Genomic DNA, 25,517 nt, shown 5'->3' with positions numbered 1-25,517 from the left:
AAGGAGAGAAATAAAAAAGAACTTTCAGCAGTCTTATCAAGTTACATTTTTCTCACCCTTCATTTCTTTTTGAAATCCTCCATGTATTTTTTTTATCAGATTTTGCCTTAGTATCCCCTTACACAGAGTTATGCCATGGTGAAAGCTGTGCTAGCACTAAGATTATAAACACTAATTTTCAAAGATTCTTTACTGAGCTGTGCAAATTTGCTCTAGACAGACATATGCCTCAGGGCTTAGATGAAGAGAGTCTTGTGCATTCTCCACAGCACATTTTATGACATTGTTAGTTTGTCTCCAAAGTGGCATTTCCAATCTGAAAGTTAATTCTAGAAACTTAATGTGTTCTATTCTGCTGAAATTCTTCAAATTAGTGTCCAGTTACTCCAGTGATTAAGAGGAGTTTAATTTCAATAAGCACCAACCATCTCACAGAACCTAAGTTGGATCCTGCTTTCCCCAAGCAGCATTGCATGCTGTTGTGCATTTTAATTGTGTGGTTAATAGGCCCCACCTGTTCAGCCTTATGCCAGTGTGCTGTAGCTGAGGTGTCAGCAGTGGCTGCTCTGAAGTGACCTGGTGTGCACAAGTGGGCCTGTCAACCATATTTTTCCCTCGGAAGCTGATTTGTGAACTTGATTGTTCCCTATAAGTTAAGGTTTGGGTATGTTTGAAAAGCTAGCAGCTTGGAAGGGGAAAACCCTCCCAGACAAATGTAAAAAGCCAGACACTGCTACTAAAGTAAATATAACAGAAGTAAATCATTGAGAGGTTTTTGATTTAATGTATGTTTTGTTTGTTTGATGGATTCTTCATTCTAAGGTTATATGTTAATGCTCTTGGATGGGAGACTCTTGAAAGCACTGAGCCAGTGAGCAGGGGCTTCCACATAGTCCCAAAGGCACTTTATGGGAGTTGCATGGCACAAGATTGTAAGAACCATTACCTTCTGTAAAGTAGACTAGCTCCAGGAATAGTGGAGGTGGGAACATTGTGAAAAGGTTGTTTAGGGAAAAGCAATGTAGGGCATGAGAGAACTGATCACATAAACAGTTCAATAATTATAAATTATCAAAATTGTCCTTATTGCTCCTCATACTGATTTCAGATTGTGTTTTGAGGCATCTCTGTAGTTCAACCTCTTTCTCAAAGCAATAGACCAGATTACTCATGGCCTTTTTTTAGTATTTTTGGAAATTTCCAAGAATAACAATTCCACAGCCTTTCTACACAACCTAACACAATTCTGAACCACTGTTATCATGAAGAATTTTCTTTTCTTTTCCTTCCTTCCTTCACTTCTTCCCCAATGCAAGGAGCACCTCAGGAACAGATTTTTCTAAGTCCCAGTCAACATTTCTAATCTTCTCCTTGCGTGTAACAGATATATATTTTTTCTTGCATCTGATTTGCAGATTTTTTCCATCTGTCCAAATCAAAGATAACTCTGCAAACAATTTTCTAGGTAACATAAGTTCTAGCAATGTTGCATAAGCTTGCCATGTTATCTTTAGTCTTACAATCTCAGTATAAACTTACAGAATCTTGTTTTTGGTTTTGGGGTTTGGCTTTTTTTTTTTTTTTTTAATCCACTGGTCGTTGAACATAAGAAATGGAAACACATAAAATTAGCACCATAATAAATCAGTCTTGTTCTTTATGTTCAAATCACAGAGGTTTGATGGCAATTTTGTATAGCAGATGTTAGGAAAACAAGCAAAGGAGTACTGGTATTAATATTCTGTCACAGTTATAGACTATCAACTATTAAAGCCCAGCTATAAACAATTTTGTTATTTTCAAACTTGCTTCAAAAAATAATAGCTTTTAAGTTTGCACCCAAAACCTTAGTTACATGGAAAGAGCTACAACACTTCAACTACAGCACTTCAATTTTTACTGACCTTACACTCTTTGGGAATGTTTATCTTTCAGTGAAGGTATTCACAAAAAAATGTGACAGTATAAAATCTGTTCTTGTTGGGATAATTTGAAATATTTTGTTAGTGATCTCTCTAAAAGCACATTGTATCTGTTGTGAGAATATGAATTAAAGCACACAGAAAATAGATACCTATTACATAGTTCAGCAAAAGAAAGGTTTGTTAGCTGCTGCCACCTTATGCTTGCACAAGCTAGGTGAATCTTGATGTAATGGTGTACTCCTGTTCAGGAAAGACCATCAGAATCATGAGCAATATTTTTCCCATCAAAAACATTGTACAAAGTCAGAGCCCTTAAATAAATTCCATTAATAATGAGAGGTCAAGTGGGGAAGTTTTAATTTTCTAAAAATTCATTGAGATCATTGGAATTTCTGTCTAATCCTTAGTTGCTTTTGAAAACTTTGCCCTAACTCTCAAAGTTTTCATCCTAAGGATAGGGATAATAGTTAATTATAAATGTTTGAAAGGGCACAGTTACTGGAGAATATGGAGATCTAGATACACCTGGCATATGTGGATAAATAACTAGTGAAGAAGTATCTTTGATATTACATTTTGAGCATGTTGGCATTCTGTCCCTTTTGCTGGGCAGCAAAACAACCATGCTTATAGCCAACTAATATAATTTTTAAAATATTTTTTCTAAAATCAATTTATAATCAGTAAAATAATATATAACAACATATAGACACATTTTACTGTATATAATCCAACACTGGTATTTATTAGAAAGTAATCTTAAATGTTCAGCAACAGCTACAGATTTATTTATAGCACAAAAACAAACTTATGAATCTCTTGTCATACAAAAACATTGTTCTGCTAAGTAATTTTCAAGTAAGTAATTTTCTAAGTAAGTTTGTTCTGTTTGTTTGTTTTTGTACTTCTAGCTACATAAAATACAAAGCACAAGTACATACTTCATAAAGATGTCAGACTGAAAACATAAAAGTTATTGTTTAAATGAATCTGAAGCTGTATTCTAGACCCCACCTGGAAATGGATTTCAAATTGACGAGTGTAACGACTAAAAGTATGTACACTGTTTTGAAGTGGTCAACTTCATGGTCTCAACAACTACTAGACTGCTAGAGATAACAACATAGATAAAAACAGAGATTCCAAATTGTGCTGTGCTTTATACTGTAAGTCATCATATAGCAATTTTAAAATCAAAGCAGTGTTGAATGGGAAGCCCATGTAATTCTCTCACAACTCAGGTTGCATACTGAGACCTCCTTGATCATGTTAAATCACATCATCAGTATTTTGTATGCCTAGGAAGATATTGCACTTAGGGAAAACATTCAGAAAGGCATGCAGCAATACAATTCTGTATATTAAGATATTGAGACAACGTATGGTAGCAGAGACAGTAATGGCATTTTGTGTGCTGTATTTCAGTACACTGAGTTTGGTCCGGAAGTTCCAAGGTCATATTCTTGACTCCGTTACTTATATAGTATGCCACTTTGACTAAAGTAGTATATTCTGCTTGAAGGATCCAATTCATATTTTCATTGTTTTCTTTTGTATGTTTGTAGCCTTAGGAAGAAAAAACAAAGTGGTAGAGAAATAAACACCTGGCAATCCTGACTAAACACAACACACAATCCATGCAGTGGGCAACTCCCAGCATCCTTATTTTTAATGAGTAGTGTTTTATTCTGTTATAAAAATCATCTCAACTTCTACTGAACTTTCTTGTGTCTTGGATGCTAGACGAAATAAAGGTATGAGGAATGAGACATACACAATTCCTTTCAAAAGAATATTTTTCCTCCAACTGCAAGAGAGAATTCATTATCTGTAGTAAAAAGCTTACATTTTCTTAAAATTAAATGCAAAACCAAAAAAACCCCTATTTTTAGATCTGGTTAGAGCTGCCATTTACTATGCTTTAATAATAGCATATATTTTTATCAGTTTAGATATTCAGCATATAACTTACATTTTAAAACAGTTAAGGTAAACTTAGAATAATCTTGAGTAATGCTAAACTGCTGACAAAGACAGAGATTTAACTAAGCTTTAACAGGGATTTAACTAATTAATTTCACATTAACTAATGTAAAATTCCATTATGAAATCTGTTAACTGACTGAAACTTTACTCTGTTTTGGTGTAATTCATTGTGACTGTATTTAGACATTTTTCCTTTGCTCCTTTCTGAATATTCAGCATCTTGTAACTAAAGGTGGAAGATGCAGTTCCAGTGTTCCTTGTTCAAATGAGACTTTGTAATTAGGGTACATCATACTAGCTAAATCGTAAAAAAAAACTTCAGTTTTTCTGAATAAGCATTGATTTTTTTTGCTTCCAGCTCCTTCTTGCTATTTAAACTAAACAAGAAATAATAGGTTCTCCACCTAATTGTGAAGCCACCGTCAATTAACTTTTGGAGCTACTTGAAACTTTTTGTTCTTCAGAAACATTGATAGTACTTTTTGACCAAATTATTTTTTGCGCATAGATCTTAATGTTTTTATTCCAATCTTCTTGAGTATCATTGAATGGCACTAGAAAAGTAAAGCATCTGTCAAAGCACTTTAAGAGTATTCTTATTTGATTTTTTTCTTCAAATTTTTAATAATAAGTTGAGAATGTATGCATCACGCTTTAGAATGACTACAACAATTCTTCTCTTGTGTATCATAAGACATGCATGTTTTTAGATGACAATTAATGTAGCAAAACCACAAAATACTTCAGTTTTCTTTCTACTTTAAACAATATATTTCTACTTTTCTTTTACCTTAAACAATTCAAGCTGCAGTGCAAAGTAGTAAGCATGCATGAACAGTTAAAGGCAGTTTTAATTCCTTTTTTAGCTGTTTTTCATATCAGTGAATTCTTTAGACTCCTCCCTTTAGTTTTGCTGATTTTTCACTGAAAATCTGGTTATTGATGTTTTTGTTTAAGTAATGAGTATGGGCAAAGTGAAGGAGTTCATTTACTTCTTTAAACTACTCATGTTTTGCAAGACTAGAGAAGATAAGGTTAGCATTAAAGAAGATTGAAATATTCTAATCAGGAAGACTTTTTTCTGGTCAGTTGTGTGGGGGGATAGGGAGGTGTTTGCATAATCAGCTGATGATTTTAGCCATTTTCTTAAATGCTAACTCTTGAATGAAGCTAGAGTTGAGCTGAAGGAATTAAAACATTGATTTAAATGACAGTGGTAAATAGACTATATGACTTGGGGATGGTAAAGCATTTTTTAAAAGTAATTGAGAGCTGAGGATAAAAATATTATCTTATTTAGAGTAAAGTATTATTGGCTATAGTATGACATTCTTCAGGATATTAAAAGAAAATATTAACCACAAAAATGAAATGAAAGTGAACAGTCTAATGTAAGTCAGTAGATTATTTACCATAGACAAAGGGAATGAGCTTTTTTCTTTTTTCTATTTTTTTTAAGTATAGTATAGTATAGTTGAATAATGTCTGAATAATACAGTTAGTTAGACTTATGAATGTGAAGAAAGAATGTATTTAGACAGCACATATAAGCAAAGCAGACGGTGCGTATTTTCCTAAGATGCCTGTGACAGTCAACCACTCCAAACTACATACTTTATGACAGTTTTGACAGTTTCAGCTCTGCTGACAAATGTTGGCTATTGGTTTGTGAGTTACTGGTATGATCCCAGGTAGCTCAATGTTTTGATGTGCTGAAATTTCAGTAGAGGAGCTGACAGTCCTGTAATACTGCCATCCTCTATGACCACAGAAATGCATCTTTTCTACTAAATTAGAAGATACAGAAATGTGGTGGTGTTTTTGTTTGTGTGTTTGTTTTTATGAAAGATTGGGAGAAGTTACCTTTAATATTATCAGTAACTCAGCGGGTAGGACACTCCTGGACAGGAAAAGATGTTCAGTTCCTGGCTGTGCAGAGTAGGAGTGTGAGCTTGAACCTTGATTTACTGCATTCTATGGAAGGGCTGCACAGTCATCGTATACAGGGTATCACCTGAAAGAGAACAAAGGGGAGTTAGAAGACAAAACGAGAAAGACAACCCTAGAAACTATGAAGGCAGAGATTTAATAAAATGTGTGAAAAATAGGAGGTGTAGTTTAGCCACAATCCTATAGTATCTGGCATAAAAAACACAGGTCACAGATGAGCAATTGGGCAGTACCACAATCTGGGTCACCAGAAAGTGAAAATAATGTATATATATGTAGTTATATCTATTTCCTGTTGATTCCTGTTTTCTAACCAGTACAGTCAAAGGTAACTGAAAGATCTAAAGAGAATTGGTGCAGGCATTTGCTTTTTTTCCAAAAGAGCCAAAAAATGGCAAAGCTAGTGCTAAGCATAACAGAATTAATAATACCTAAGGTTTTGTGTGGTGTCTCACCACAATTTTTAATTTTTTTTTTTTTCTAAATAAAAAAGGTTAGTGATTATAGTGTTGGTCAGGATCTCCTAATCAGGAATTTCTTGAAGAAAGGGATAAAAATGCTTCTTTAAGATAACCTGTCCTCACATAGCAGTCTTAATTAGCTCGTCTATGAAAAGAAGTAACGTGTCCTCATTGATATTTTCTGTTGGTGTGGGTCCTGCAGTCAGGATTGCTGATCTAAAGGTCTAGTACTGTTCACACTGCAGTGAATTAACTCTCTTGAAAGTCACAGAAATACAGTGTTGGTGAGGTCTCCCCTGGAATATCTCTGTCACCTCACCAATACTTTTGCTTGAACTAAAGTCTTTTAATCAGTCTTGACATTTAGAATATGATTATTTTAAAAAACTTTAAAATTTGCTTCTTTCCACTTCCATTAAATTCAACAGAGAAACTTTCCTTCTTTTCTGTGTGAACAGTTAAACTAATGGTGAATGCTTTAAACTTCTTGCTTGACCTTCCTATTTACTGTTAAAATCCATGCAGTTCATTAAAGCCTATGTGTTCCATGAAATTTCAGGCTCTGATGAGCACTTGTTATGAAGGATTGCAAAATATGTTTGACAGATAGAGTTTAAATAATAGACAGAAAATTAAGATGTTAAGGTTTCTGAGACAGACAGACAGATGGTGAGGTTAACTACATGCCCTTGCATGATTTTTTTATACTCTCTTTTATGGCTGATGTTACCTCAAGACACTGTTTTCACTAGAGATGATGGCTTGTGGCAAAGAATTATGCTATGTTAATGGTGTTGCAGAAACTGATGATCATTCTGTCATTGAATGAATATCTGTCAACACTGTCTCTGTCACCCCTCTTGGTAAAATAACACTGTGTAACATCAGAATTCTTATCCAAGGACAGGAATATTTTTAATTCATTTCATTCTTGTTCTTTACACCTGGGTATGATAGTGGGAATGAATGGCAATAACAAACTTAAGGAATCTCTCTGTCAAATACGTCTTGAAACAACATGTGAAATTGGTATACATTTTAACTTCTTTGTTGCTCTGGCTGAACAGGCATAAAAATAACCTGATTAAGCAAGTTTAATTCTCAGCTATTTACTGAACATTAAATCCTCTTATGCCTATATTCACAATGGATTATATCTCTTTCCTGCTACTGTAAGGATCATTCCCAGGATATCAAATGGATTTTAAAAAAGTCTTATTAAGAATTCATGTGTTGGCCAATAAAATAATTATTTTGTCATTCCCCCATCACTAAGTTTCAGGCCATAGTGATTATGAATTCTTGCACTTACCGACATGAAAACTTAGAGTTGAAAATTTCAAGAGAATTGAAAAAGGATTGTAAGACTTGTAAGCAATTGTAAGATTGTAAGCAATTTCTAAAAAATGGACTATTCTCTGTTCTTCCAGCTTCTGTTGCATAGACAGATATTACAAGCCTGCTGTAAGGTCTGCACATATTCTATACACACAGTGTGTGATATCAACATAATGAAACGAGCAATATGTTGGGACAATAGCAGAGATCCCTTTTCGCCACTTAGTACAAAAACAATAAAAAGGAGTGGGATGGGTTCCATTTGAATACCCCAGAGCTGTAAATGTGATCTCAAATGTCATGCAAACGTTAGCATTGCAACTGACATCTCTTCTAATTTCCCCAAAACTTGCTCATAAACGTCAAGCTTGTAAAGTGTTACGTAGTTACAAATGCTAAGGCAACTTTTATTTGTTAAATTGTTAGGGACTTAAGAATCAAAACCAATACTGTGATCAATACTCTTACTTTAATATTTTTAAAAATTGCCTGATATAATTTGCTTCTGCTTCTTTTACCTTCTGTCCTCACTTTGTGATGATTGTAAAACTGAGCTGCTCCCCCTTTTTTGTCTCATGCATATCTTGATTCTACAGGACTAAATGAGAAAGGACTCAGTAAATACTGAAAGCTGTTTAAATTTCTATGGTGTTCTTTTTCTTTTTCTTCCAACTAATAAGTTTCTGAAAGTTTTATGATTAAAGCAAATTAGTTATAATAGATATAAATTCTTTGCAATTGCATAAGAAAGAGCATATTGGATTTAAAGTTGATGGTTAGTATCTTTTGTTGTGCCTATTTTACTTTCACTCCATGATACTCTGCTGAGTGACTGTAATACTAAATGTTATCTGACATTACAAAAGTGTTTTCCAGGGAAATCAGTAATGTCCTTTGGTTTTACCAGCAGCATACAAATATCAGTTACTACTGATGTATTCTCTCTCTTTCTATCTCTCTTGCTTTCTCTCTCTTTCTTTCTCTCTCCCTAATATTTGTGTTCTCTCATGGGAAGTGTATTGCTTTCATAGCCATAATTTAAGAATGGACAAGCAACAGTGTGTGAAGGATTTCTCTTTGGATTTTGAGTATCTCTAGCAGATTTTTTTAAGGAAGCTGTGTCAAATTTACTGTGTGTGTCTGGAAGCTTGTCATTCTTGCTTTTCGGTTTTAGACTGTGGTAACCATTGCATGCAATTCCAAAGTCTTGCTTCAGCCCACACACTCATTATCTTGAGTTATGGACGGTCTTTCATTCTAGGCATGCAAGTTCTTCAAAAGCTTATATGAAACAAAAAAATGTGCTCTGTAGCATCCGTTTCTTTCTCTTGGGGCCCTGAGAATCAAGGATTGCCAGGTTAGGTGTAAACAAAAATTCTGTTTTGCTGTAGCAAAAGCTGCAATTCTCAGGTGCTATATTAAAAAAAAAAAATCACTGTTCTTCATAAACCTGTGAGCGACTACACTTTATTAATGGTAGGTGCTGTCTAGTATTCCACTGGTGGAACTGCAAAGTTTTTAACAAAGTGTCACTGAAAAGGTAGTTTTTAACCTCTCAAATAAAATTTTGTGCCATTTGTAAATTAAAATATCTGTGGCAACAGCTCTGCGAACATCTTATCCATATCATTCATTACCACTAGAGTTTTGCTGCAACTGGCTTCATTAAAAGCAGATTCAAGAAGGACTTCAGGATTTTGTGTCTAGTGTACCAAAGTGGAAGAGCCTGATTCACGTGCCTTCTGTATGTAGTTTCAAATTAGGATTAATTCTAAAAGTTAGCAGATTTACACTTGAGTAGAAAGTAGTATGACAAAGTAGTTCTGAAATGTAGGTATTTTCTCTGAGATTGGTATCTCTGCTCTGGAAGGCAGAGAGCAAAAACTTCGGCTTTTAAATATTGTAAGCAAAACTGTACCAATCCTGGAATTTTGTATGTCCAAAGTCCTTATAATCTACCAGTCATGTTGTTTATGTTTCTCTGTGTACATACTTAGTGGTGTTTGTTACAGATGGTCTCTTTATTCTGTTCTGTGTGTGGTGTGCTTGGTGCACCCATTATATTCTGCAAGTAGGATTTGTCTTCCTGTGAGGTAGTCGCTTTTCTTTGTTGATTTAACAAAGATTTGTTTGTGTAGCTGCACAGACTGTAAAAGATTAATCTGATTTATTAGGGTGTTTTATATGACTTTCAATTTATTTACATATATTTTAGGTGATTTTGTAATTTGTTTATGAACCTTTGGACTGACTGTTTGGGTCATTTTGGTGACTTACCAAATTAGTAAGCCAGCATGATTTTTAATGAACTCAGATTAATGGAGAAGGGGTTACCTTTAATATTAGCTATCAATAACAACCTGCCATTTGAATAAAAATTTGTATCAATTACATCATAATATGAAAATCTGTTTTGTCTTTACCGATGCATATCTGAGATGGCAAATAGTACAGACACTAATATTTGCCTCTTAAGTGTTCAAAGACGTAAAATAAATGAGGCATGGTTATTGATTGTCTTTGGTCTACATTATCTGCACAGGAACTATTAAGAAGGCTTTTCTGTCTTCCTTTCATGCCTCATTTTCTCATACTATCTAATGAAGAGCTTCACTTAAACTATAATGTGCTACTCTCTTGAAAGTACATTTTTATGGCACTAAAAAGCTATAGTTGTGCATTATGGATTTTTTACTGTTGTGTTTATTGCCTTGTGGAATTCTATGGAGTAATGTAATTTTGTAGTGCTGGAGTTATTTGTTTAATTAATTAACTAATGCAAACTACATTCTGGACTTCAGAAAAGCAAGTTGTCAGCAATAACTTGTCACACTTAGGACTGTCCATCAGTACTGTAGAACTGTGGAACATTTTCCCTTTTTGTGCCTTTCTAGTGGTTGTTAAGGTTTCCAAACACAACTCAGTGAAACTGAAAAATACCCTCCTGCATTAATGTTATATGACTTAGGCATTACTTTCTTGAAATTCAAGAACCTCTAGGCAGCTCAGCCAAGCCTTATACCTGAACCTGAGCCTTAGGATTTTCCAGCACTTACCTCTTGTGGGAATTATAAAAGCCCTGCCTGTGCACCTTCCTGAGAGGATGAGCAGCAAATATTCAGTAGTTATGAGCCTTATCTGCAGCAGTGTGATTTGGCTTGGACAAAGCTATTTTCTTAGACATGCAAATTTTAGGGTGCTGAACTCAGAGCATAAATCAAGGTTTCAGAAATTCAAGCTGAATAGTTATCCAAGTCCCTAAACTGAGCAAGTCTCAAGCATCATGGAGGTAAAAGAACAGAACATGAACCATGAAAGCAATAGTAGCACCAACATTTTGTTTGTCATGTACAAACTTCCTGAAGTAAAGTAATGTGGTCTTGGCACACATTTGTTTTCCCAGATTTTCTTTCTAATCATTTCATGTTTTCTTTGCAATGCTGTGGACTTTTTGGGTAATGCTTCCTTTTACATTCTAGATCCCAAATGATGGGTTTTTCTAGGTCTGTCTAATGTGTATATGCATGATAGCCAAATTCTTGGAGAACAAATTCAAAGTTCTTGTTACAACAAAAAAGTTTTAAAACTGTGCCTTTTCAAAGAGCAAGCTTTATGTATGTTCAGGCTTAATGTAATCTAGAATCTTCAATTCTACTCCCAGGTTCCATTGTTGCTAAAGTTCTATTTTATTTGTCTGATAGATAGATTTTTATTACTAAGAAATACAGAATAAGTGAACAAAAGGGTCCAGGAGAGATCCACCTAATCTATAAATTGATCCTGAGATAGACATCATTATATCCAGGTCATTCCTGGCAGATTTGTGTCCAAGTTGCTCTTAAAATTTCCTGAAGATAGAAGTCCTGCACATTCCAATTTAATCTGTACTTTATTGCTCAAATAGGTATTTTCTGTGAGTTACATCAACATTTCTTATCTAGTTTCAGTGTAACTTGAAAACAATCATTATCCTCTTCATGTCAAGCTTTTATATATTTGAAGAATGTTATGCCCTACCACAATCTTGTCTTTCATACAACATATTTACTTATCTCAGCCCTTATCTGTAGAACACATTTTATAAATCTTACATCATTCTTGTTTCTCTCTTGGATTGTCTCTAGTTTGTCCATATTTTCCTTGAGAGTTTAGCGTCTCTTAATTAATACCAGCTCTCAATGGGGAAAACTATTTTGCTACATTTGTAGCTCTGCTTTTTATAGGAAATTCAGGTAAATGAGGAACAGAATGGAGCTGAGCTGGAAATCAAACCTCACAAAAAGGTTTAATGCAAGAGAGACTTGCAGTAAAAATACTGTCTGGGTGAATGAATATTTAATTGGCAACAAGTTGAAGCACTTCAGAGCTGTAAAAGAGTGGAGTAGCCTGTATGCTGGTATTTGCCAGGAACGTTATTGCATTCTTGACAGTAAGGGCCCTTACATAACAAACAAGTGAATAATCACCAGGCTACTTGCTGTTAAGGTGCCTGGCGAAAGATTTCATCTTTGATAAGAAAAAAATCAAAGATTAAAAGTTTTGTTAATATCAGTAAATTCCTTCAAAAAAATCTAGTAAAGAGAAAGCTTAAAACTACAGAGTAAGATGACTAGGATTTATCTTTAAAATATTATCTTAAAAATAATAGTTAAATAATGTTTTAAAATGGAAACTGACTTTCAACAACTTAAAATGTGAGAACAAGGAACAGTCTAGCTACATTTCCACTTTGCAATTAAAAAACTTGGCAGGGAGGAAAAGAAAGAAAATCCTCTATGTTTTATGCAGTCATCTGTGGAACAGTTTGTGATGAGAAGCTGTTAAGGCTTAGATGTAGTAATATGCATAGTTTTAATCTCCAGTTCATGGTGAGCATGATGGGATTTCACAGACTAGGCAAACTGTACTACATCTCTGTGTGGTACCTTTGAGTCATCTGAAGTTTGATGTTGAACAGGGTCTGGGTTACAACTGAATATGAGCGTGTATGCATATGTATGTGTGCATATTTATATATATTTTAGGAAATTAGAGATCACTGTGATATGGGGATTTAGAATACTGATAAATCAGACCAGTTCTTTACTTTAAGACAAAAATTTTACTGAGTTCATTTATTAGGAATATACTGTGGCAATGGTTCTGTTCTACACATCATTAAACATTATCACTACGTATACAAAGCTGTTAATCCTTAACACTTATATCCTAAATTAGCTGAAATAATTCAATACCACAGAGCTGATGCCATGTAGTTAGGGCTGGTGGCTGGGGTCCCTGATGGTCTCAGTCACGGAGGTGTCGCAAAAGGAGTGATGCACTTCACTCATAAGAGGGAAGCAGCACTGCGTTTATTGCAGTAAGACAGCAACTTAACAAAGTTCAATCATGAATAAGAATGATTTAATGAGGTTCGATTGGCAAGGTTCACTCAGTTATTTACTGCATGAAGGACAGGGTCAGATGCGTGTGCAACGGAGACTCTCCCGTTGAGTCACGAGGTTCAGACTGGACCCCCTTGCTTTCTAAACTCCTTCTGAGAGGAGCCTAGGTGCGACTGGATCCGATCCTAGTCTCAGACTTGGTCAACGGTTTATGTCTAAGGGATTATGCATGCAATTAGTCAGAGTTATAACTCAGCAAAGTTTCGAGAAGTTCACAGAAGTTCAGCATGCTATTAATCACCTACCGAAGATCTGTCGCAGGTAAGGAATTTCTCTCAACCTCGAGGAGTAACCTTGAGAGGCATCCCTGCTCAAGAGGAGTTTCTGCAGTGCAGCCCACTGCCATGCAGGAGAGCTCAATGGGCTCTGGGCTGCCCCCTATTTCTGGGGGGGAGATGATTGACTCATAGTCATATTTGCATACTAGATGGGCCTCAGTTGGCACATGCTCAACTAGCCCCTACATACGTGCTGTTTACAGGGAGGTCAGGTTGAGGGGGAGAGAGCACATCAGTGTGGGCAGAAAGGAGCACCCCGTCACAGGAGGTCAAATCTGTCAGGCTTGAGAGCTCTTCAACAAGGGAAGCCTGGACAGAATCAGGCTTTTTTGTTTTCTTGTCTACCTTCTTTCCTCTTCCTGCCTGATGGTTTTATTCTCCTTCCCTCCCTCCTGAAAGAGGGTTCTGATCTGCTTCTCTTACTGCTTAGCGTGGTTTTGATTTTGCCAGTGATCTTGTGTGTTCGGAAGGACGTCCTGTCTATTTGCAATTTTTTGTTCCTTGACTGCCTCCTGTATGTGACTGTGTGCAAAAACACACATCTTTTTTTGCCTCTTTATCGGTCCTATTGCTCACACACTTATGTAAACTGCTTGTACATTGTATCTGACTATGCCATCACAGTGTTACAAAATACTTGCACATTGTTTTGTGTTATAGTATTTTAGTGCATACTAGAATATTAGTGTGTACCAGTATACAAGCTAATATTAATTACATTCTGATTAGGGCACTTTTTATTTATCAGTACCACAGGTTCTAGGATCTGGCTACAGTCAGAGACCAGAAACACTAGCACTGATGAACCTGAAATGTTCATGCAATGCTTCCTTTATTCAAAAGATTAATACAATTGTTTATTTGTAATTGAATAACTACATTGATATGCCATAGTCAATGCATGAAGGCGAAGGCATGTATTTAAAGTGGTGAAGTTTTCCCTTTCCATTAGAGTTACCTTGTGGTTAATTATAAAATTAATCTCAAGGGTTATTCAAATAACTGTTTACTTAAAAATTATACTTCTGCTAATGTTTTGATGGCAGAGAGCCAAAAATTGCAAAATTTTATGTTCCCTACCCATCATTCACCAACAAATTAAATATAACAGGATCCTGATATTTAGCAGCTGGAGACAGTTCTATTTTTCCTTCCAGATATGCTATTGTCATTTGACAAAATGAGAGAGAGCCAACATTGGAAGAAGGATGAAGGTGTTTTCTGTAAAGGAGAAAAACTGTTATTGTTGGGGCTGGCATCTTTGACAGACCCCTTAGGATGAAATCTGGCATGGAAGAAGATAAGGGTGATATGGGAGAATAAAAAGCATAATGGTAGGCACTCCGAAGTAGAAGCCTGGGTTTTGAGCTTTGACTAAGATGATACGAGAGGACAAAGTGCTAGAATCAAGAAAGAAACAACTGGTAAAGAACAAGTACATTGCTGGAGTTTAGGACAGACTTGAGCACAGTTCAGAGTAGTAGCAGAGGGTGGCTGAACTACAGTAGTCCATGCCTGAAAGGCAATTTTTAGTCACTGTAGTACCTTTTATAGAAGATGAAAGTAATGGTCTCAATCCTAGAATTATTATAACTACTAGGAAATTACTAGGAAAGTAAGACTATAACTTTATCTGAAACTATGTTTAGCTTTTTTAATTAAATGTGATTAACTTATCGTACTTCTCTGTTCATGGAATCACAGGATCATTAATTCCATGAACAATTTTCTTTAAGCTTTCTTCTTGTTAACAGCATCATTGCCATATCAAATAACAACTGGCTCTTTGGAATGAGAAATCAGATATAAAAAGCCATATTGTTTCTGAATCAAGAAATAATAAACATACAGTTGCTGATAATGAGCAAAAGCTTCATGTACTCCTTATAAAAAAATTCTGCTTGCAAACTGGAGGTTGGATCCTCCACCTGTACTCAAACAAATTGCAGTTTATGGCATCCAGTGCCTACCAGCCATCTGATTCTTTTATTAGAAATTCTGTGGGTGCCTAAATGTGGCCAATTTAAGAAAACAGTCAGTTTTCAAGCCCTCTACCCTTAAGTTCTATATTATATCTTTTTCTAGTCATAAATTTATTCTTCATTTCAGTTACAGCTTGAGACAGCCTCTTGTCCTTTCAGCTGACATATATACTTGTGCATAACATCCTGTCAAAAAGCATACCACCTATATTTAATGTAATCTATATGGGTTTTTTTTTTTGTATTAGGTAGAAGCCTGGTCCATTTAACGCATATATTTTGACAAATCAATTAAAACTTATTTATTTTCAGCTGTTGGTAAATGGAAAGACTTCTGGGATGTCAATCAGCAGATGCATGAAGATCTGTTCACCAGCTAATAGCTTAATAGCAGATTTATTGGTGATAGCTGCTCTTTCTGCAGGCGCCATTTCCTTTTTTCTGTGGCACACAATTAAAATCAAGCCACAAAATTCTTTGATTACACTGAGAAAGTACACTTGTCTATAAATAGTCCCTTTGAAATGAATAACTGCTGTATGGTGAATAAGATAACATATTTGCTCTAAACATTTCTGGTTGTGATCGGATGTATATGTATCACAACTTAACGAAATCCTCAAAATTTCATTTCTTTTTCTTCTAGTTCAAATGCTCATCATGTCCTTCTGTAGTTTTTGCATGTTTCTAAATGATAAAATATTGCTAACATCTCAGCTGGGAAGATACCTAAATCACTTAGCCACAGCACAAAAATGGGATTTTCACCATGAGAATTTCTTTATTTGCTCAGAGCAGATATTCATCTCAGCAGCAGTCTATTTCCAGCTTTACTAAGGGAAAGTTAGGAAGCAGATATAAAGTGAACCTCCTTTTGATAAATCCTCCAGGCTTCCAGGAGTGTCTGTTTAAAGACTTCAGCTGAAAGTTAGCAGTATGTTTAATAGACTAGGTATTTAATAGTTGTTTTCAAAGTGAAAGAATAAGGTGTCTGTGCTTAGTTCTGCTTCATAAGAAGTTGTTCTAGTTCTTAACCAGTGATGCCTTTATGCCTTTGTAAAAAAACCTGAAATATCATTTGCTACTATGGATCTCTGCTGGTGTGTTTTGCTCAGAAGAAAAAAAAAAGTGCAAGAAAGAAGGAAAGGGAACTTGAAAAGTTCCTCTGCTCTTGTAGTGCCAGTTCATACTCTCATTCAATTAGAGATACCAAAAGCTCTATTCTGTGTCATGAATAAAATCTGAATCATACTGCTACACATGTTCTTTCTAGAATGATTAATTACAGGATGCTTTTTTAAGTAATTGCAGTCATTACTACTAGCTTCTGACTCTGCCACCATTTTTGGCTCTCAGTCCTTTTTTGCTTTTATTTAGTAACTTTCAGACCATATTATGGCTATTCTCTAATTCCATTAAATTGTAGTCATGTACTAGGAGAAAATTTGGATCCTTTGCTATTTGCAAGACTTGTGGTAAGTCTGTCCAGGAAGAAAATGAGAATTAATTGGCCGCAGATACAGTAAACTGGAAATTAGAAAGTGATATCTAATATGAGAAGAGCATGGTTCTGGAGCGTTGTTTCCATTATTCCCATTTGTTTGGAGACACCTAATATTTAGACAGAAGACTGTGTGACATGGTTGTTCAGACATAGGAGAATATTCTTTCCAGTATTACATATGCTCCAAAATGTTAGTACAACTAAGAAAATTTGATGGCAGTTTGTATCTTTATGTAGGTGTTTACTGTAAAATAGCTGAGAGAGATTTCTATACTGAAACTTTTCTTTACAGAGAATTGATTTGAAGCAAATTTCTCAAATTCAAGTGTATATGAAACAGATTTTAGAAAAGTAGGTAATAACAAATAGTATAGAACAAAGGATAGTCAGCAAGATTTATAAAGTTATTTAAATATGAAGTGCTGAACTGCCTACCACAGCACAAACTAGCTCTGGTAAACCGCATAAATCCTCCTCAGCACTGACACACCAGATCTAGAGCTCATATAGTCAAAACTATGCAGATATTTAAAGTAAAGATAAGTAAAATTTATTTGGAGAAACGACTCTCCTTATATGTAAGCAGTCATGGTTTCTAAATTAGACATCACCCAAAGCAAAGTTCTCTCATGTTAGCTCTGATTGTTAGCAGTCAGTGTTTTTACTCTGCTTGCTTCCTTTTAATTTTTTTCCATTGTTTTTACCACAATGTGACTGCCTCACTTCTGAGGCTTTACTGTACTTTACATTTTTAATAGTGAAATATTTAGTCAGTAATATAAAACATCTATTTTTAGTAAAATTTAGCTTTTGTGAAAATCTTTGGGAGGGGGTGGGGAAGGAGTCTCTCTTCTCATTTTAATGAGGTTTATGGACTCAAAACATGAAATACAATTTGAACAAACAGAACTACTGATTCTTATGCATTCTTGCTGTACTGCATTTCCACCATATATCTCCTGTCCTTTTTTGAAATGTGCTTTAATTTTTGAATAGCCTTGTGGGTTAGATACTGGCCCAGGACTAGGGAACATAGAAGGACAAGTTATCCTGCTCTCTGATTATGCTCAGTAAAGAACTGTAACTGTCTCCATTTTCTCTGTGTCTCCCTTGCCCAGTGAGACAATAATATGTGACTGATCCCTCTTCAGTGAGAAGAATTATGGAATGAAGCCAGAATTTCTTCATGTCCCTTGTTATAGGTAAACGTGACAAATTGACAACCACTCGGGCCGGGTTGCATAAATTCCAATTTAATAATTGAGCAAGTCACAAGTAAGCAAAACAGCACTGGGCGGCCGGGGAGTCTCCTGCTCCACCAACGGCGCGCGCGATCCCCCCCTCACAGTCTCCTTATATGCGATTCCAGCCCCGGGTATATGTGGCACTTCCTGTAACTTCTGCGGTTGCGCCGGCTGTTGCTAGGGGGTCTTCTTCAGCCTTCTGGTGGTCGTGGGGATGAAGGCTGGAGTCTTCCTCTGCGTTGTGTGTGGTGACCCTCAGGTCATGCATATATTTTACAACTGTGTGACCTTGCCATTGCCATATTAGGCTATCTAAACTAACATCGCCGCCTCGCTGGCTCCACTTAATTATCTCAGGCGGGGTACATGCCCTCATTGCAGGATGTTGTGGTTTTAGCCCGTAATTAGCGCCTAGTTTCATCGTAAAATCACTTCCCGATTTGATGTAACAAACTAGCACCTATCACATCCCTGATTTTTTGGTATGGGAGAATGATGTATGCTAAGTAGACATTTGAGCAGTACTGTTCAGTCTCAATTTGTGTGTATCGCATATGTGCTTTTACTGCTGTTTCCCTGATTTTATTATATAAGAAAATATACTAGCCCACAGTCTAGTCCTCTGAAATCAGTGAAATCCTTCTTGCAAAACAAAGTTAAGTAGGGCTGGCAGAATTAGGTTATGTGTTTTCAACTGGAAGACTAAGAAGAGTTTTTAGTCATCCAATTTTACCTCAGCTAACAGGAAATGTAAATTTGTGGGTAGATTTCAGACAAAAGGGAATGACAAGACAAAGGTGTTGAATCCTTTGCTCAGGAGATCAAGTTGAAAAGTTTATTTTGTGAGTAGCCTTGGATGAATAGTCCAGAAGTTCAAGTGATGAATCTTTTGACATGCATAAATATTTTAGGAAGAAATATCAGTGATCTTGTCTGCCTCACTCCCCAGTCCTTAAAAACAAGTACAAAAATTAGAATGCATCCAGTCTGTGTTCACTTGGGTTCTGTCTCTAGGGTTGCTAAATTCATTCTTCTTCCCCTTCCTCCAAAACTTTAAAATATAATTATCTTAATTCATAAATAAAGAAGGTGTTTTTCTTAGCTGAAAATTCCTGGTGAGTTTCTGAACTAAAACTAGTTAATGTCATTAGTTTGTACATTAAGTAGTCTTTGCTGACATACTCCAGGAAACTGAGGCTTGGGTTTATTTAATTATTTCATAGAAATCACATTTTACTGGTAAGTGCAGTGAGTTGTTTAAAAAAAATGGAAGCACAGAGTCACCTGTTAAAAATATGATACTGTGGGTGAAAACACAGGAGGATTCTTTTCAAGCTGAATAACATAAATTTGTGCAGCAGAAAAGGGACAGAGAAATTATACTAAGTATTTGCTTATTTATTTATTAGACAGACCAAAACCTGAAAGTAGACATTTCCATGAGTCTTCCCTAGAATGATTAAAATGACTTTTTTCACTTTCTGTTTCATACTCCTGCATTAAAATTGTGTTCATGAGATAAAAGCCAGGCAGAGATTAGTGTTCCTTCATTAAAATGAAGTGCCTATCAGAATGCCCAGTCGACTTAGGAGAAGAGAATGAATACTCTCAGTTTGGGCCAAATGCACCCAGTCAACTAATGACCGATTTTGTGTACTTGCTGTGTAAAACTATCACATCCTGATGAGCAAAGTAATAAACTGTTATGGATCAAAGTAAAATATAACTCTTTCTAAGACATGAAAATTTCACTATAATGTCTGGAAATAAAATGTCTGTTTCTTAAAAAGTTCTATGAAGCTGGATAATCAAAATGAGTACACAGAGGGACTGGCAATTTTGTATACAAACGCATACATCCTGAAGACAGAAACATGCAGGTCTGAAGTCAGACAGCTGAGTACAGTTTTGACACTAAAATGACCAGGGCTGTTTTGAGCACTTATCTGTTAGCAAGAAAAGGCTGACAGGGAGTATTTATGCAGAAGTGACTGGTCTAAGCACAAGAAGAGGAAGCATGATCTTCATTGTCATGATCTGACTAGAACTGCCCTAAGTCTCCAAGTCTTTCATTTAATCTGAACCCAGATTCACAAAGACAATTAAGAAAAGCATTTATTTATAAAGGAGAAGAAAATAGCTTCTGTATATTGAAAAATAAAGTTTGGAGCAAGGAGAGATCTAGGCAAGGAATTTATCCACCGAAATCTCCCACCCCCTCACAGGCAAAGTGACACCCTGCAAGTGAAGTGAAAGTAGCCAGATGTTTAAGAGCAGCCTGTTTCAACCTAGTCAGAAAACGTGATTTCACAACAGAGTTTTAGACTGAAAAACTAGAATGTCTCCAAAAATAGGTTGTATATCCCACAAGGAAGGACTGAAATATTTAGTGTTTTCTTTGAGAAACTTGGCCCCTTTTTGTTTTATTCCCGAGTGACGGGCGAGTGAAGAGTTAACAGGACTGAAGTTTGTCAATTGATATGCAGAAGAACTGAGAGCACAAGAGCTGACGGGCACAAAGCTGTTGAACAGAGGACTTAGCAGGACTAAAGTCGTCTACCAACCGATATGCGCAAGGACTGATATGCGGAAGGCTGCGGAATGGCAGCATTAACAAGACTGAAGAAGTGAAGTCTGCCACCTGGAATCTGCACGGACCCCCGGGGAGGGAAGAAACAATACGGAGGTGTTGTGGTCTTGCCTCGCCAGCAGGGTCCCCCCAAGCAGACAAACAGACAGTCCTGTGATTGCGAAACTCGCAAAAGTCAGCAAAAGCAGTGTTTGCCCAGAGCCCCAGCCGTATAAAAAGAGACTTGGGAGCTAGGAGAGTTTGAGCAGGGACGGGAACGTGACCTGATCATCCTCTCCGGCTGGACCGTGAGTTTTCCCCCCCTCCCCTTTTCCTGGGACGCTGGGTTAAGGGAACTCCTCGAGGTTGAGAGCCCTCTCACTAGGAGAGTGAACAAGAAAGCCTTCAAGTAGGGATAAGCAGTCCTTCCAATTAATAACGCAGTAATCGACGGTTTCAGGTTATCCTTTCTAAATTAGTAACTAATGGTTTTGTGTTATCCTTCCTAAATTAGTAATCGCATTATTTTAATGGATGTTACTAATCCAAGAACTTGTGTGAGGAAATAAACATCTTTTTTATTATTATTATATTACTGTCTCAGTCGTTGCTATCGAACCTTCATAGCATGACAGCGTGACACCGAGTTTACAAAGAAAATCTGAAATACCTAAAAAAAAACAGTAAAGCACATGGCATCAAAGTCCCAGATGGTTCTAAATAAGTAATAAAAAAAGTGATATACCACAAATGGATGTCTTTCTTACTCCATTTTTTCTTTCAGCTCCTCCAAATAGGTGAGTTACATTATACATGTACCACTCAAAGAGCCAGTCCATTACCACCTCCTCAGTGACAATTCGGACCCAAGGCATTCTGCATCCATCCCTATTGAACCTTTTTCATCCTGTCCCAGTGGTTCTCTCTCCGTTGAGGGATCTGAGTTAAAAGAGATACCTTTGAAGGGAATATTTGTTACTGCAGTTCAAGTGAGGTCACCAACCATTTTAGGTTAGTGGGGTAAGTTTCCTAATTTGTTGCTGGGATATTTCAAGAATAAATCAATGACTCCATCCTACTCCTTTACTGAGGACCAGAATACAGCTGCCAAGATGCCTGTCACTTCTTCCAAACAATGCTACCCTGTCACTTGCCCCAAAAAGAGGTTATATCTGTGCTGAACTCTTATAGTTCCTGAGTTTCATGCCAGGCATAGAAAACTCTAGGTGAATGCACGTCTTCCTTTGTTTGGGTATATAGATAGTTAATAATTACCTCTTAGAGTCACCTTAATTGTCTCTTCATCTTCCTTAATAGCTGAATTTAGACCCTGCTCCTTGGCTTTTCTCAAGAATTCTAAAAAGTATTTCAAGATAGATCTATGGTTAGCAAAGTAGGTGTTTTTTGTAAACCTCCTGAGTGTGGAGTATGCTGTGTGAATATAATAAAAGTTAACATTAGAATACCACAAAGTAATGCACATCATACAGCATAAGTCATTATAATGCATTATCTGTAAAACAATACAGTTAGAAATTCTAAACTAAAATAGCTTGTTGAGCAGTGTGGAAAACATCTAGTATCCCTTGTTTATGCCAGTGATACGGTATTCTCCAGAACCAGTGATGAAACAGCACAGAAATCATTTTCTCAACATTGATACCTCCTAAGTAGTTTTTATCAAAAATAGAAACTCTTATAAAACATCAGATTATTCATTGACCTAATAAATATCAATCATTATAATAAGAACGAAATGGCTCTTTTGCTTGCTTTAAAAATAGTTTGGCAGGAAAAGCTTTTCTTCACTTCAGATAAATTGGACTGGGGCAAATTTCAACTGAGTCATTGTATCCAGATATAGAAGCAGCGATATCTAAAAATGGACGGATATCCAAAACATTTAATCTATTGAATTGCAAGATTGAGACTGCTGCATGTTTCCTCCGTCATGTTTGAATTTGCATTAAATTAGAGATAGCAGTGAGGCAAAAGAGAAAAAAAAAAAAGACAAAAAAGAATTTCACTGAGGAGGAATTCAAAACTGGGCAGAGACTACAAACCTCCTGAAGTCCCTTCCAACCAGAGTTATTCTGTGACTTTGTATGGTTCTACAGGCAAAAATTTCAGAAAGCTCTGTATCACTGGCCCAGTTCTCAAGGCCTGTCACAATGCTATGGCTTTAAAGAGCTGCAGTGCAGTTGAGTGTAAAGAACAGACAGTCCTCTGATATAATCAGGTCTTGATTGAGGGCTTAGGCATGTAAAATTTAAAGGTAGATTTAGGATTAATTGTAGAAGGAAACTTCGGAATCATATAGCTGAGTTTCGTGACACCTAAGTCAAGCATCTCAAACTATTTTTTTCAGCAAGTCTGCAACTCAGGGGTGCATAGGTCAGAGGTAGAACTGGATCAAAATGTAGTGTTACTTATCCTATTTTTATTCACTTTATCCTGTGTGTCAGTTTCAGCTAATAGAATTTCCTAAGAATTATGCAAGAAGACTTTTGCAAAACAAGGAAACCTTTCTCCTTGATTTTTCTAGCATCTCTAGGTTAAATTAATCATGATTAATCTAAGCCTGTCTGGTTAATGTGATGAGCAGCATCTCAGATTTTTCCAGGAAAAAAAACATTGTCTGAGATCTTCTTAAGTTGCTTGTGAACTGAACATACTGTTTTTGATGACCTATTGTAAAGGTGATTTGTTCATCCTAATACTTTTTCAAAACCAAACCATTAGAGGCTGTTTCAAGTCTGGAACCAAAACACAGTAATTTTATTTTTAAAAAAATCTTGATAATAAATCATTATTTGCAAGAGAAATTCTGGCCCAGGTGAAAAATGTGAATGCTTATTTTAATTTCCTAAACTATATATCTGAAACTTTAGTTTAGCTCTTTTTGATCTTTTTTTTTTTTACTACCTTTAAGAATGATACTACAGATGATCATACAATGAGAATGAAGAGGATTTTTGGTGAACATTCACTAATTGATGGAATTTAGCTCTCCGATGTTGTCTGTCTTAACTAAAGAAAACTCACATTTTAAATATTTTTTATTTTTTATTAATGCAGAAGTGTAACAGTGCTTTTTCCCCAGGTAATACAAACCTACAATAATAGCAAACAGGCTTTGGAAGGTAACTGAGATATCCAAGACTCCATCTATTCCTAAAATCCACATCCATACATACCAGAGCTTACCTCCTGCTCTCTATGACTACAACAGTTCTAAAGTTTTCATTATTATTTACTAAAATTTATACACAGAGGGAAACTAAGGAGACATATTATGTAACTTTAACAGATTACACTTTTTTTTTTTAATGAGTGCTTAAAGGCAGTCTAAAATGTGCTATGTACTCCATCTCACAAAGGCAAAAATAATGAAAGGATAACATGAGCTGTCATATTAATCTTCTGAAATATTTCTGACCCAGTTACTCAAGTTATTTTATTTAAAAATTTGGATATCTTTTTTTTAAATTTATTTACTTATTTATTTTTTAATTAGATGCACAGTCCAGAGCAGTGAAGTAGAGGAAGACTATCTCCTTGTTTAGAGGTGGATTACTACCTCTACGACCTACCACTACGTTGCAGTGTGAGATATGAGCAGTTTCAACCTGGTAAGTTTCTATTAACAGTTTAATTGATAACAGTTTTTCCATTCCCGGTCTCATTTACATTTACACTAACATCTCATCTGCTGTTGTTTTCTATTCTTGATGTTGTATTTTTGTGTTAATCTTTATAAAAAAACTACCTTCCATGTTAACAAAACACAGATGTTCTTTCTGAGCTTTTATCACATGAGATGTTTGAGATGCAGTTTTGTCATGAATCAAAGTATTTTTAGTTTCCATACAATGCAATTAGCATATGAAATGTTTCTAATCCTTCAAATATTTATATTTATAATATGTATTCACAGTACTCTCAACTGATGCCCATTCTTGTCAGGACTAGAAGTTGAAATGTCAAAAAATTTATGAGCTGAAGGTCTGCAGAAAAAAATATAATTTTCTGTTTTATTTCAATGACTTATTTTTCTAACTCTAAAAAACATGTTTGAATTGTAAAAATACTATTCTAAATATTCAAAATATGTATTTTTAAAGTGCAGGAGCATTTACTTAACCCAGCCTTATTCTGAAAAATGTTTGCTTCAGGAGAGTTCTTTTTTTTATGAAAGACCTGGCTGTGATTTCTCTCCCCCGCCCCCAAAAGAAAGGATGGTGCACTTTAAGCAGTGCTATCTCTCTTTAGAGGAAAACCAGATAGAAGCAATTATGGATAGTAGTCTCTTAAGTTCTAGGGAATGGAACTAGTCCTGCTACTGTTTATATGCTAGCATATTGGTGATACACACAAACTTCAGCTGATAAGTGCAGCACTAGGAAGTTGTAAGATAGTTTTGAAAGTTCAAGAATTCAAATTAGCATCTGAGCTGAACAGATGTAACAGTTTCAAACTTATACCGATAAGACAAAACTGGTATCAGAACCCTGGCAGAATGTAAGGCATTCCTTATAGCCTAAGGAGGCATTTATAAGGTTATCAAATATATCAGCAAAGAAATACATAATAAAGAGTTGCAGATTTTCTTCAACACTAGTCTTAGCTGATCTGCTATTTTATATGCATGTGTGCATATACATATGTATGTATGTTTATTTAAATTCTGCTGGTAAATGGATGATCTAATGTCCTGCATTTAAAGAAAATGCAATAGTATCTGGGTTTGACTATTCTGGTGCCCCATCAGTAGTGCTTCACCACTGCACTGACTTTAAAAGTATATCAGATAATAATGATGAAAATGAGGGTAAC

At 35.7% G+C, this 25,517-nt stretch overlaps 1 long non-coding RNA gene across 1 annotated transcript in view; it reads left to right on the top strand.

Annotated features, from left to right (window-relative positions):
- Window positions 1-24,308, top strand: part of LOC136995327 (uncharacterized) — a 267,232-nt gene extending 242,924 nt beyond the window's left edge. Inside the window, exon 3 of the long non-coding RNA XR_010886896.1 lies at window positions 24,199-24,308. This is a non-coding gene — a long non-coding RNA (uncharacterized lncRNA). The remainder of the gene's footprint in view (window positions 1-24,198) is intronic.
- Window positions 24,309-25,517: the final 1,209 nt, after the last annotated feature.

Source organism: Apteryx mantelli, chromosome Z (genome assembly GCF_036417845.1).
Source record: "Apteryx mantelli isolate bAptMan1 chromosome Z, bAptMan1.hap1, whole genome shotgun sequence".
In the NCBI taxonomy this organism is placed as follows: Eukaryota; Metazoa; Chordata; class Aves; order Apterygiformes; family Apterygidae; genus Apteryx; species Apteryx mantelli.
Note: the sequence above shows the minus strand (reverse complement) of the source record. Positions and strands in the feature narration are given on the sequence as shown.